Source organism: Podarcis pityusensis (assembly GCF_964106645.2).
Source record: "Podarcis pityusensis genome assembly, chromosome: 1".
NCBI lineage: Eukaryota > Metazoa > Chordata > Lepidosauria > Squamata > Lacertidae > Podarcis > Podarcis pityusensis.
The window spans coordinates 39,268,069-39,282,304 of record NC_138028.1 but is presented as its reverse complement, the minus strand read 5'-3'; positions in this window follow the sequence as shown (position 1 = coordinate 39,282,304).

Here is a 14,236-nt window from a genome sequence, read left to right as displayed (position 1 = left end):
AAAACTCCATGGACAAAGACAACAGGCATATAAAAGTTATGACGCTGGAAGATGAGCCCCTCTTCCTACTTACAGCTCATTAAACTGGACTTGAGTCCTTCATGCAGAATACTAAAGGAGGGCATCCCATCCCAACCCAATCCATAAAAGCCAGGAGCAGCTCCCACCAGTGTGTCCTCATTGCCCCCACCCAAGGTTTCCAACAGGGGTTCCTGGGCCTGGACTTCCTTGGTCGTTGTGGGAACAGGTTGCTGGGCTAGATGGGTCACTAGCCTGATATAGCTGGTTCTTCTGATCTTCTCATGTTCTGCAACTGTCCTGTGAAATGGAAACCATACAATGCAACTCCGAATACTAAAGCTACTTGCATACTAGCTGGAAAGCTAAAATCTGGTATATATCAGGGATGTTTACATTTTTCAGACAAAACTCCTAACAATGGTCTATGGAAGAGAGTACTCTTGCTTCAGTTTTGAAACTTCAGCGAGATGTAGGCATGAAAGAAGTGTCTTGGGTGGGGAGAGTACAGGCCACTAAGGCCACCCAGGAAAAGACCGTAAGTAATTTATAACAATAATTTATTATTTGTACCCTGCCCATCTGACTGGGTTGCTCCAGCCACTCTGGGCAGCTTCTAACGTAAATAAAAACATAAGAAAACTTTACGCACTAAAATTTATTTATTTAAATTTATTACATTTATATGGCACCTTCATCTTCCAAGGATCTCGAGGTGGTGTACATGGTTCTCCTCCTTCCCATTTCATAGTCACAACAACCCTGCAAGGTAGGTTAGGCTAAGAGATGGTGACTGGCCCAAGGTCACCAAGTGAGCTCCATGGCTGAGTGAGAATTCAGAACCTGATCTCTCAGTTCATATTCCAGCACTCTAACCATTACGCCACACTCGCTCTCCAGCAATGGCATTTGTAAAGAAACAATTAAGAGGACGCTGGAAGGGTTCAGGAAAGGCTCTGCATAGAAAGTGTAATGAAGTGATTAGGGTATTGGCTTTGGGTTTGTTACACCCAGGGTCAAATCCCCACCGACTTCTCTAATGCGTGTAAGTACAAAACACAGAAGTGGCATAACAAATGTGAACTGCACCTGACTGTGGCATTCTGCTCATTCCTCTTAAACACATGTGTGCCTCAGGAATGTCTTTAACAGAGGAACTGGGTAGTAGTAGTAGTAGTAGTAATAATAATAATAATAATTTTATTTATACCACGCCCTCCCTGGCCAGAGCCAGGCTCAGGGTGTCTAACACCAGTAAAATTACAGTAAAAACATAATGGGAGCGGGGGGGACAATTTAAAATACAGGTTAAAATGCAATTTAAAGTGCAGCCTCATTTTAAAAGTAGCCCATAGATCAAAACCGTAAGGGGAGGGAAAACATAAGGGTCAGACTGAGTCCAAACCAAAAGCCAGGTGGAACAGCTCTGTCTTGCAGGCCCTGCGGAAAGATGTCAGGTCCCTAGTCTCTTGTGACAGAGCGTTCCACCAAGTCGGGGCCAGTACTGAAAAGGCCCTGGCCCTAGTTGAGACCAATCTAACCACCTTGCGACTTGGGACCTGCAAAATGTTGTCATTTGTGGACCTTAAGGTCCTCCGCGGGGCATACCAGGAGATGCGTTCAGGCCAGGCACAGTTTACATGTGACACAATGCTCACTTACATGGTATTTTGGCAAGCGTAAAAGGTTTCTCAGGCCTTCAGCCATGTAGCTCCTTTGGTGGCACTGAGCAATTTCCAGCCTCTGAGGAAACCTACATCGGAGTGTTTTCAGGATAGAATGAGATAAACATCATGGATGAGGTTCTTTCTTCGATTGAGGGCTACAAATATTACATTGCCAATGACTGCAACTGGCCCACAAATTCTATGCCTGCCACCTGAGGCCCATCAAGCTGTGCCCTTGCTGTTCTTCTTCTTCCCACTGGGGAAAGCAGAGAAGCTAGTAAGGGTTTCTGAGGGTAGCACCATCTGAAGTAACCAGCTTCTGATCAGGAAGAAAACATGTGGAAAAGGAATGGGCATAAGCTTAGGGGTGGGGAAAATCCACAGAAAAATTCGCAGAAAAATAGAGCATGTGAGCTCATTTTTGTTTTGATTCTTGAATGTGGAGAATTGTAGGTTTAGTTAATTTTGGCATGTTTATTGTGGAAAATGGGATTTACATCGCTAGTGTTCTGGAATGGTTGTTCAAGGTTTTCTTCTTTGCTTTTATGGCTGATCTGACCTTGGTGGGGGTGGGGTTACTGTATATACTCTTAACACTTGCTTCTCAGAAGTGTTTATTGGCACCATAAACACTCTGGTTTGCAAAGTTTGCCTTGGGTAGAAAGCATTTCTTATGGAGACACTGAGGTTAATCCCTCTTCTAAACATTTGTGCTGGATTTAGAACAGGCAAGGCTTTGGAAAATGCATTCATATTCTTCGTTTTGTTGGGAAACCATGTGGTTTGTGAAGCGCATCTTGAACTACGCTGTTCATTTTATTTGAGCACCAGGTCTGGTCCAGTATAGGCACTGCTGAAATGATTACAGCTAGGTTAAGATATCAACTTTAATTGGATCAATGTGTTGGTGGTGGGAATACAGTCACACGCACACAAAAAATAATTATTATTTTTTTAAAGATGTCACATAATCTAGAAGCTGTGTAAAAAGAAATATGCTATATGGCCATCAGTTATCAGACACATTCGTGTGTATTTCATGATGGCATCATTAGCGATGGCTGCAATGTACAAAAAATAATAATTACCATTTTTTAAACTCCCTTTATTCAGGCCAGACATTTACTTGAGAATGAAAGATTTTGGTATCGGAGGCTCCAGGGAAATGTTGGCAGTGGAAAAACTAACCTACACCAGATGGCAGAGGCCAAAGAAATACTATAAAATATGGCTTCCATTCTTACAGTTCTCAGACAAGCAGAACCCCAAGCACAGAAAACCTGTGAAAGCGGCAAACCTTTTCTTTTGCTTACATTTCCCTTTGCTACTTAGCAAACCTGAGAGGTATTGTATCATCACATATCAAGAAAATAATATGCCAGGCTGTTGAAACAGGTGGAAAATGTTTATTTGCAACAACACACTGCTAAAAAAAAGAGAGAACCAAACACACTGCTGTGGCTGTCCATGGCTGCCTATCCACAGATATCTGACTGTTGCCAGTTTGGATCAGGCAGAACACAGCATAAATTGTCAAGTGCTGTGGGGAAAGTAGCCTTAATTCCCACTCTTTTGCCATGGAATTGCTTACGCAAGGCCACACGTCTTGCACACCTGGTTAATGAAAAATCCAATCCAAAAGTGCCTGTTCTACAAAGAACAAAACTGAGGGCTTGTGACCATAAATTCAGAAAGAATATTTATCCTTCCGTCGTTTCCTTTTAGTAGACCAGGGAGGAATATTGCCCAAATAGAAAAGAAAAGCATTCTCATATAGGTAATTTTGTAGGCGAGTTCCTAAATGGATTTATTTATTTATTTCATGAAATTTATACACCGTTTTATTGTAAAAAAAAAACCAAACAAAAACACAAAACCTTCAAAGTGGTTTACAAGGAAATTAAAACAATAAGAAAAATTAGCAGCAATAATTTGGATCAATAATCCAAAAGCAATTATGATAATAAAGATAATTTACATTGTGTGGTATTCAACTAAATGTTATTCTGAGTAGATCCATGGAAATTAATTAACATGACTAATTTAGATCCATTAATTTCCATGGGTCTACTCTAAGTAAAACTTGAATTACACCCATTAAAACCCAACTTACAGAGCCCAGGCCAGGAATGTTTTCTCTGCCTTTAATTTCCCCCTCCTCTCCATTAATCCATGGAGAATTCCCCATTTAAAATCTGATTGCAAGAGACAAATTGTGTTGTTATTTCAGTTCACTCTTATTCAATCTTTTCCTTTTCCTTTTTAAAAAAATGGTGCAATTTTGGGTGTGAATGCAAAAGCCCCTTTTTATGGTTAAAGTCAGCATTAGCATTCCATCGCTTATTGCTAGGCAACGTTCAGGGATGCAAATTCATCACTTCTTCTGCATAGTGCAACTTTCGATTTCACCTCCAACTGTAAAAATGTAGTCTGCTATCCATTATATGCCACTATGGTTGGATGACATCCCAGGAAAGCTCTGACTACTACTGGCAGAGAAAGAGTCACTGGCATGGGGCACAAGCAGCTTTCGAAATTTTAAGCCCTGGCACATCACTAATTGTTAAATGCACTATCCCACCCACACCCCACACCCCAGACTCAGATTTTGTGAATCTTCCCTTCTGATTGCCTTTTAGATAGCTCTGAGAAATGCAGCTCCCTGTGAGGCAAATCCTCCTACAAAACGAAGGACGTAAAATTAAAAGCAGATTCCTGACAATTCAGTTTCCAATTCAGGCTGACAACTTGCCTGCCTTCCCATTCTACCTCATAAAGAATCAGAAGTATACTGGCCCATCATCACTTTGTGCAAATTTTGATTTGGAAAAAACAAAACAAAAACCTCAAGCGATTCTTCTTCTAAATCGGCATTCGGTTAGGAGGCGTTTACACACGTTAGACACATAGTGAATGTAAAAGTTATACAAACTAAGCAACTTGGTTTGCACTGTGCATGTTACTTCCCCATAAACAAGGATAAGATGCTGATACATATACCACGAGAAATGGTCAAGGGCAATGTTCCGAGTAGTCCCATTGGGATGTGGTTTAGCCGTAGACACACGTGTGTGTGTGACATTAGATTGAATACGGGGCTTTTAAAAATGTAGGTTTTGCTCACCTACGGGTAGCTTTGATCAGAATTACTATTTCTTTTTCAGATTCTTGTTTCCTGTTAGTAAAACAGGTATATCCTCATGCCTGGCCTCGCAATGTCATTGCTTAGCACTGCTAAAAGTAAGCTTTTTAAACATTACGACAAAGAACTATGGAATCAGACTCTTCATCCAGCTATTACCTGACTACCAAGACCCTTTCATTTGTGTGTGTGTGTGTGTCATGTTTTAAGATCTGTAAAGAGAATAGATTTTTCTTGTATCTCAAATGAAGCAGATGCCATTCCTTAAAAAAAAAAAATCCTTCTAACCACTGCTGATTGAAAATGTCTCTTCAAATGTCTTGGAACAAATTCATAATTTTATTTTAATTATTAGAAAGATGCCAAGAAGCTAGGCGTGTTAATAGTGATTCAGACTTTGCATGCATTTCCCCAATGCGCTGAAACAAAAGGCGTTTCTTTTAAGAGTGTGAATGAGCTGTGGCATGCACATGTTCTTTTAAGAAAGGCCAAGGGTGCAGTTCTATTTTCTTAGCTCTGCTTTCATATTTATGCGTCTCATTTCCAGCTCATTGCTGATGCCTCCGTTGCGCTATCCATCAACACTTTTATCCTCCTTGTTCCTCAAAAAGAACATAAAATCCTTTTTTATGTGGTGGTAATATTATTGCAAATAAAAGCAAATACCAAAATCTTTATTAGTCTGCCAAAATAATAAACTATTTAATAAAAGCATGCTGTAAAAATAAGGTCATTTGCATCACTCAAATTTCTTGCAGGAAATACAGAGAATTATTGGTCAAAACGGATAAAATGACAACAAATATTCCTGCCATTGATGTAACACAAACTCGAAATGAGGGTTACAAATGTACAAAGCTTTGCATGTTTGCTGCCTTTAAGAGGTTTTAAGGCCGGCTGCCCATTGAAGGATGTGGAAAAAACAAAATGAAAGTGTTGTGCTTGGTGTTGCAATTCCCCAAGCGAGAGAAAGGAGAGGCTGCCTTGGCTCCATTACATATCATTATTCCATGATATGAAACCATTTCCAAAGCTCAAATTGCCCTCACAGCTCCCTCAGTTACACACAATTTATTGTCCAAATACTTGCCATTTTTACATCAAGTATTAATTGTATTTTGTTTGGATTTGTGTCAAAGCTTTAGTGATATGCTGTATCCACAGTTTCCTTTCCCCTGTCCTTCCCCATGAAATGCATTTTGGGTAATATTTTAGGCTTTATTTATGGATTTTGGTCAAACGCTGAAATTTAGAGAAGAAATTGCTTATTACTGACTTAACAGTGCTTGAACTTTAAAGCTATTGCAGTGTAACTTGACCCTTTTGTGGCATTTCACCTGTTTTCTTCTCCCTTTCCTGCCAAGCAGCAGTATATCAATAATTTACAAAAGGAACAATTAAATTAGGATTAAATAAGTCATAAGCAAATATAAGGCCAATGTGTTTCAAACATCAGTTTCTTTTGCTAAAGCAGCCCCTCCTTCCTGACCATTGGCTATGCTGGCTGGGGCTGATAGGAACTGAGGTCTGAGATATCTGGAGGACACCAGATTGTGGAAGACCTAATTCATGAATTTGCGAAGGGCTGAGATTTCCCAATAAATTGCATAATGTTTAGCCTCTTAAATGGATCTTAGTAGACAAATCTGAGGGTGTATAGATCTGGACAGCTATGGACTGCAAGAGTATTCAACAACACAAATGTTCTAAATAAACATGTAACCCACATCCACTCTATCAATATCTACTATCTACAAGTACTTCTCAATCCACAACCCAGCCAATTTGGATGCCAATAAATATTGCTGCAGACATTTCTGAGATCATGGTCTTTCCAGTGAGTGGCTGGTTTATTAATTGTCCAGGTTTATTAACTGTCTTACTTTAAATGTTGTGAAGATCCTATGCCCTTTTAAAATGTGGGGTTTTGGGGAGTGGGGAGCTATTGGGTTGTTGTTTTTATTTTGATTATGCATTTTGTGGTTTTATATTTTGATTTTATTCTGTGAACCGCCCTGAGACCTCCAGGTATAGTGGGTATATAAATTCAATAAATTATAATAATGTTGATACAAATGCAACTTTCCAATCAGAGATATAAAAACTGACAGAATGTCATTTTCAGCCATGCGCATATGGTAAAAACGGCAGCGGTCTTGTGTCCTGTTGCAAGTTATAACCTAACAGTACATGTGGTCTCATGTTTATTTCTGGAGGGATAGGACATTTGTATCCAACAGCAATGTTAATAAGCTATAATTCTATTTGAATTGAACTTGACCATGCTTGACCATTTCAGGCTGCAGGTAGAAGTTTGTATGTTTCAGTGCTACTTCATAAAAAAAAAAAGCTCTGTACTAAACAAGTAACATGCCAGGGGGTAAGGCTATGCTTTCGACATCCGATACTGTGTGATAGCGTGTTTATACAGGGACACATTCAAACACGGCAACCTCCCCTTGCAGTCGTAAGCGCCGCAACCTAGGAAATGCTTTATCACAATTTTGCCTGCATGGATAACCTACCTAGCCCTTTCCCTGCAAACTGGTTTAAAGTAAAATCAGTTCCCTTTCCTTTACATTTAATGGAAATACTCTTACTATAGCTAAAAGGGTTTTTGTGTGAGAGAAATGCATTTCATGTTCTCCAGGCAAATTAGAATTTTGTCTTTCATTTGGGTTGTCTGTACAAGATGCTTTTAAGCAACCATCCCAGTGGTTTCAGGCCCTATCACCTAATAATTGACCATGACAGGAGTTATATATCCAGAGCCAGCGGGAAGAATGAATTGTATATGTCAGGCTCAATTACAAGGTGGAAGACCCAGCAACAAAAAAGACTGAACTGATTAAAGCTTGATGTTGACAAGAGAGCTGACATATCAGAGTTATTTCCCGAAGATGCACTCTTCAGAATTCCCTCCCCAATGCCTCAGCAGTCAATATCCTGACCACTTTGTCTTCCCTTGTTGTTGTCTATCCAGCTGGCATGCCATATATTGTTCTGCTCAATAATTCTTGGCAAAGAAGATGTTCTCTGTCTCCAAGACAAACCTATGCAAGAATGGCAAGAAAAGGATGCTAATGCTTTATTATGTTACAAAGAAGCCAAATAATTGGGCTGGGGAGATGTGTTGCAACAGTTGCAAGACTTTTTAGATTAATACAAATTAGAAAAACACATCCTGGCACATTTGAGAAGAATGGATTAATGGATGTACTCATCATTTTATTGGCTAATCCTAGCGTGTATATTTAAGATGAAAGAATAGTCATGATTTTTCCATTCAAGTGATAAAATTGCTTTGTGAAAGCCACTTCCTGCATGTTAAAATCTCAATGAAAAATGATTGTTTTCTAAAATCTTTCTGGTAATTTGAGTCACATTAGCTTCCAATTCTTAACACATGAGGAACTGCTTGTCCACAAAATTTATGAGGTGTCTTGGGTCAGTAGCGTTCCTCTTGCAAATAGTTCATGGCATCCTTGTTTGAACCCATTGACTCAAGTGAGTTAAAGGGTTGTTATTTTATTTTATAATTTTATGCACCACTTTTCACGAAAAAAGCAAAAGCAAAAGTTAGCTGGGTGAATTACCAGAAAGCACTTTCCTGTGCACAGAATGAGTTAGCATCTTCCCTTCCAGCTACAGCCTCTTTTGCAATACCAAAGCTAACTCCAAATATTCCTGCAATTCTCAGAAACAGCTCTTCAGAGCGCATAAAAGGCTGCATTGGGGAGAGTGTGTGTAGTTTGCTTGGAAAACATACGTAACCCTTCGGATCCCAGTCTATCATAGCAAACCTACAAGTGATCACATACCAATTCATTAGCAGGCAGAATTTATCTTCCCGGGGAAAAGAGCTCCATTTTGTAACACATAAGGTAGAGTCTGTGACACATCGCTGCACTATGCTAGCTTGGTTTATTTTATACTAACTGGCTTCTCAGTGCTCATCATCCTGACCTGTACCTATAGGCTCACATGCTTCCTTGTTAATGCTGTTGATATTATTCTTGAGACACCATACATTGAAAGCACTTTAACAGTCACGACTTTGCCCAAAGAATCCTAGGAACTATAGCTTGCTAAGGGTGCTGAGAATTGTTAAAAGACCCCTCAGAGAGCTATGATTCCCAACATCCTTAACCAGCTACAGTTCCCAGGATTCTTTGGGGGAAGCCATGACTGTTAAAGTGGTATTACCGTGCTTTGAATGTATGATATGTGAAATATACTCAGAGTCGCAAAGTGATTTCATGCTCTTTATTCAGCTCATAGTGGTGAGGAGGAATGAATAAATGTCCCCTCACAGTATCTGCTTTATATACATTATTTACACAATGGGCTGCACATGATTGGCTAATTCTGGAATTCTACTGTAAGCCAATCAGGTTGTGGATTCACTTCTATCTGGAGCAGGATTGGGTGGTTCCTGCCAACCAATCATACTGCTGCATTGTTCTAGGACCAATCAGACTGCTGCATTCTGAATCCTATTGTTCTAGGACCAATCAGACTGCTGCCTTTTGGATCCTATTGTTCTAGGACCAATCAGACTGCTACAGTTTGGATCCTATTCAACTCAGTACATAACACCCCTCCCCTCTAAGTTCCAGTCCTGCCCGGGAGGTCGCATTCATAGTCCTCAAGGTATGCCGGCGGCCTACGTGTGCGTTGTGGCCTGGGGTGTTCCCTGGTCCGGGCTCCGGGTTCTGGCTCGTGTTCCAAGGATGCTGGCTGTGATGCGGCTGTTTGGTCTGGTGCAACCGGCTCGCTCAGTCGTGGTTCTGGTTCCGGTGTCCTTTCGGCCTCACGGGTCCTCTCTGTATTTACTGATTCTGCCTCTCCTGCTGGCCCCTCCTGCTCTATGGGCCTCACTGCCCCGCTGTTCCCTTGGGACTCCTCTGACCTGTCCTCCTCCTGGTTTTCTCCCGGGAATCATCGCCGTATCTGGTCGCAGTGGCGGCGCCAGCATTGCCCCCCATCCGTTAGCACCTCGTACGACACGGGGCCAGTGACCCTGGTGATTGTGGCGGGTACCCATGCTGGGCCTGCCCCAAAATTCTTTGCGTACACTGGGTCCTGGGCCTCGAAGGTCCGGGGGTTCCTGCCTTCCCCCACCACTATCTCATCCTGAGCTCTATCGGGGTGAAGGCGGTCCAATCTGATTGCAAGGCGCCGACCCATTAGTAGTTCAGCGGGGCTCCGGCCAGTCGTTGAGCTGGGGGTGCTGTGCTGTGCTAGAAGGAATGTGGCAAGGCGGTACTCCCAGTCCCCTTGCGTCATGCGGCGAAGGGTGTCCTTGGTGGTCCGCACCATGCGTTCTGCTTGGCCATTGGTGGCAGGGTGGAACGGCGCCGAACGGATGTGGCGGATGGCGTTCTGCGCTGTGAAGGTTTGGAATTCTCCTGACGTAAATGCAGTCCCGTTGTCTGAGACGAGAGTGTCAGGGAGCCCGTGGGTTGCAAACAGCCTGCGTAGTACCCGGATGGCTGCGGACGTGGAAGTGGACGGTACCAGTGCGACTTCCAGCCATTTGGTGTAGGAGTCCACCACTATGAAGAATGTTTTCCCCTGAAAGGGGCCAGCGAAATCCACATGCAGGCGCGACCATGGTGCTCGGGCGGACTCCCAGGACTGGACTGGGGCCCTTGGGGGATCTGGGCGGGATTCTTGGCAGGCCTGGCAGTGTTTGACCCAGGCCTCTATCTCTCCATCGATCCCCGGCCACCACACATAACTCCTGGCAAGGGCCTTCATTCTTACTACCCCTGGATGTGTCTCGTGTAGGGCTGTGAGGACCCTTTTGCAGAGGGGCTGGGGAACAACGACTCTGCTTCCCCATAACAGGCACCCCTTGTGGGCCGACAGTTCATGTTTGCGGGTTGTGTAGCCGGCGAATTCTGGCCCGGGGCTGCTGCTGGGCCATCCCCTCCACACCCAGTCCAGGACCCGGGAGATGACCCTATCTCTCTTGGAATGGTGTGCAACTTCTTGTGCCTGAATGGGGCGGTCGGGAAGCAGCTCCAGGCTCATAACCTCTTGTGCAGGTGCTGGGTCAGGGCCTGTTTCCGGTAGTGGTAGCCTGCTGAGGGCGTCCGCATGGCCCATCGCCTTCCCAGGTCGGTGAATCAGTGCATACTGGTAGCTGGCAAGGAAAATTGACCACCTGAGGACGCGAGGAGACAGCACTTGGGGGGTCTGCTTTTCGGGGGCAAACAAGCCAAGCAACGGCTTGTGGTCAGTCACCACGGTGAAGGGCCGCCCGTACAAGAAATCATGGAATTTTTTACTCCCTTTACGATTGCCAGACCCTCCTTGTCGATTTGCGAGTAGTTCCGCTCGGTTGTGTTAAGTGTCTGGGAAAAGTACGCCACCGGTACCTCTCTTCCATCCGGGAGTTGGTGCCCCAGGACCGCTCCAATGCCATAGGGTGAGGCGTCGCATGCTAGCACCACCGGCAGCCTCTCGTCGAAGTGTGCCAAGACCGAGTTTGAGACAAGCAAGTCCTTGACTGCCTGGAATGCGGCCTCCTGGCGCTGGCCCCACACCCAAGGGGCCCGCTTGTCCAGGAGTCTGTGTAGGGGCTCCGCTACCGCCGCCTTGTGGGGAAGGAAGGAATGGTAAAAGTTCAATAGCCCCAAGAAGGCCTGAAGTTCAGTCTTGCTCTTGGGCGCTGGGGCATCACAAATGGCCCGTACCTTGTCCCCAGTCGGGTGGACCCCTTCTGCGTCCACCATAAATCCCAGAAAGTCCACCTGAGGCACTCCTAGTAGACATTTTTCCCGCTTCACCTTGAGACCCGCCGTCTGGAAACGGTGCAGAACGGTGCGGAGGCGGTCCTCAAACTCCTCTGGTGTGGGGCCGGCAATCAACACATCATCGAAGAAGGGGGTGACGCCAGGAATCCCTTTAAGGAGAGAGTCCATTATATTCTGGAATATGCCTGGTGCCACGCTGACACCGAATTGCAGCCGCTTTACCCTGAACGCTCCTCTGTGCGTCACAATCGTCTGTGCCTCTGCTGTGGCCTCATCTACTGGCAGCTGTTGATATGCTTGGGCCAAGTCCAGCTTGCCAAAAATTTTCGACCCAGCCAGGGTGGCAAGGACATGGCTGACCACTGGCACTGGGTATGCGTGGGCCGTGAGGGCCTTGTTTATGGTACATTTGTAGTCTGCGCAGATGCGGACCGAACCATTAGGCTTGACGGGTGTGACGATTGGGGTTTCCCAGGGAGCATTAGGCACCGGCTCCAGCACTCCTTGCTCTACGAGTCGGTCCAATTCCTCGTCTATACGGGGTTTCAAGGCGAACGGGACCCGGCGGGCCTTGAGCCTGACCGGTCGTACTGCGGGGTCAAGCTGTAGCGCAATGGGGGGGCCCGTATACTGTCCCAATTTCCCATCGAAAACCCCTGGAAATTCCTTGCATATGGCGTCCACGTCCACTTGTAAGCTAGTGTGGTTCACCCCGGTGACAGCTAGCCCCAGTGGTCCAAACCATGCCAATCCCAGTAAGCTAATGTAGGGGCCCTTGACCACAAGCAAGTCCAGTTGCCGCGTCCGCCCTCGGTATTGCACCCTGAAGGTCCCCACCCCCATTGTGGGGACCTTACGTTTCTGGAAGTCCCGGAGGGTGAATGGGGCCGGCCTGAGTTTGGGACCCCCAGTGGGACACAGTTTCCTTAAGGTCCTTGCCGAGATTATGGATAGAGTTGAACCCGTGTCAAGCTCCATGCGGCATGGGGCCCCCTCTATCTGTACCTCTACATAAATTTTCTCTACGTTGGGGTGGGGCAACTGGTATACCTGGAAGTCCGTGAGCTCCGTCGAGTTGCCTTGGTGCGTTGGGCCCCGGGACCTGGGGCTCTTGGATTGGTCATCTGATGCCTGGTGTCGGGTGGGCCGAGCCCGACACACCCGGGCGATGTGTCCCGATTTTCTGCACTGCCTGCACTCTGCGTTGCGGAAACGGCAGGTCCTCCTCTCGTGACTCTCCCCGCAGCTTGCGCAGTTCCCTCCTTCTCGTCGAGGCAGCTGTGGTCTGTGCGCTGCTTGAGTGCGCTGCTGTACTCGGTGCACCTCCTCCCTGTCGGATCCTGAGTCGTCGGTGAGGTCTTCATGGTGGACCCTCGGTTGGGATGGCAGGCTCGGCCGTGCCTCTTGGGTCGACCTCTCGGCAGCTTCTGTTGCCAGGGCCTCCTCCAGAGCGACCTGGAACGTTAGGTCCTTCTTAGCGTAGAGGCGTCGTTGCAGCTTCTCATCCTTCAGGCCACCGACGAGGCGGTCACGAAGCATGTTCTCCAGCTCTGAGAAGTTGCAGAACCGGGCGGCTTGGCGGAGAGAGGTCACAAACCCAGTTATGGTTTCCCCAGGGGCTTGCCGCTTTGCGTAGAAGGCATTTCGACGAGCCACCACTGAGGGCTGCGGCGAAAAGTGCCCCTTCAGCTGTTCCATTATTGTTTTGTATGGAACAGTAGCGACGTCTTCAGGCGCAAGGAGAGCCCGGGCGATTTCAAACGTCTCCTCTCCGCAGACGCTGAAGAATATCGCCCTCTTCTTGGCGTCTTCTTCGTCGGTGACCCCTTTGGCTTCTAGGAGGAAGGTGAAACGGGAGGCGTACGCTTCCCAGTCTCCAGATGCTGGGTTGAATGGCGAGAAGCTGCTGTTGGCTGCCATTCTGAGTTCCTTGTGCCCCGGAGCTGAAGCCTGGATACACGGTGCGAGGCAGCGGTGCGGCAGTTGGCGGTGCTGCGGTGCTGTGTGTGGCAGTCAGCTCAGCGGGATCCCATCCTCGTCGCCAGTGAAATATACTCAGAGTCGCAAAGTGATTTCATGCTCTTTATTCAGCTCATAGTGGTGAGGAGGAATGAATAAATGTCCCCTCACAGTATCTGCTTTATATACATTATTTACACAATGGGCTGCACATGATTGGCTAATTCTGGAATTCTACTGTAAGCCAATCAGGTTGTGGATTCACTTCTATCTGGAGCAGGATTGGGTGGTTCCTGCCAACCAATCATACTGCTGCATTGTTCTAGGACCAATCAGACTGCTGCATTCTGAATCCTATTGTTCTAGGACCAATCAGACTGCTGCCTTTTGGATCCTATTGTTCTAGGACCAATCAGACTGCTACAGTTTGGATCCTATTCAACTCAGTACATAACAATATGGATAGGGCCTTGATCTGTGCCACTATTTAGTATGTATGATATGGACAGGGCCTTGATCTGTGCCACTCTTTAGCTCCAGAACCAATATGCCCCACCACTAATATCCTAAATTCAACCACAGATATTCATGGGTTACACACGGCACTGTTCTAGTTGTGAAAAATATATATATCAGTACAGTGGTACCTCGGGTTACATATGCTTCAGGTTGCATACGCTTCAGGT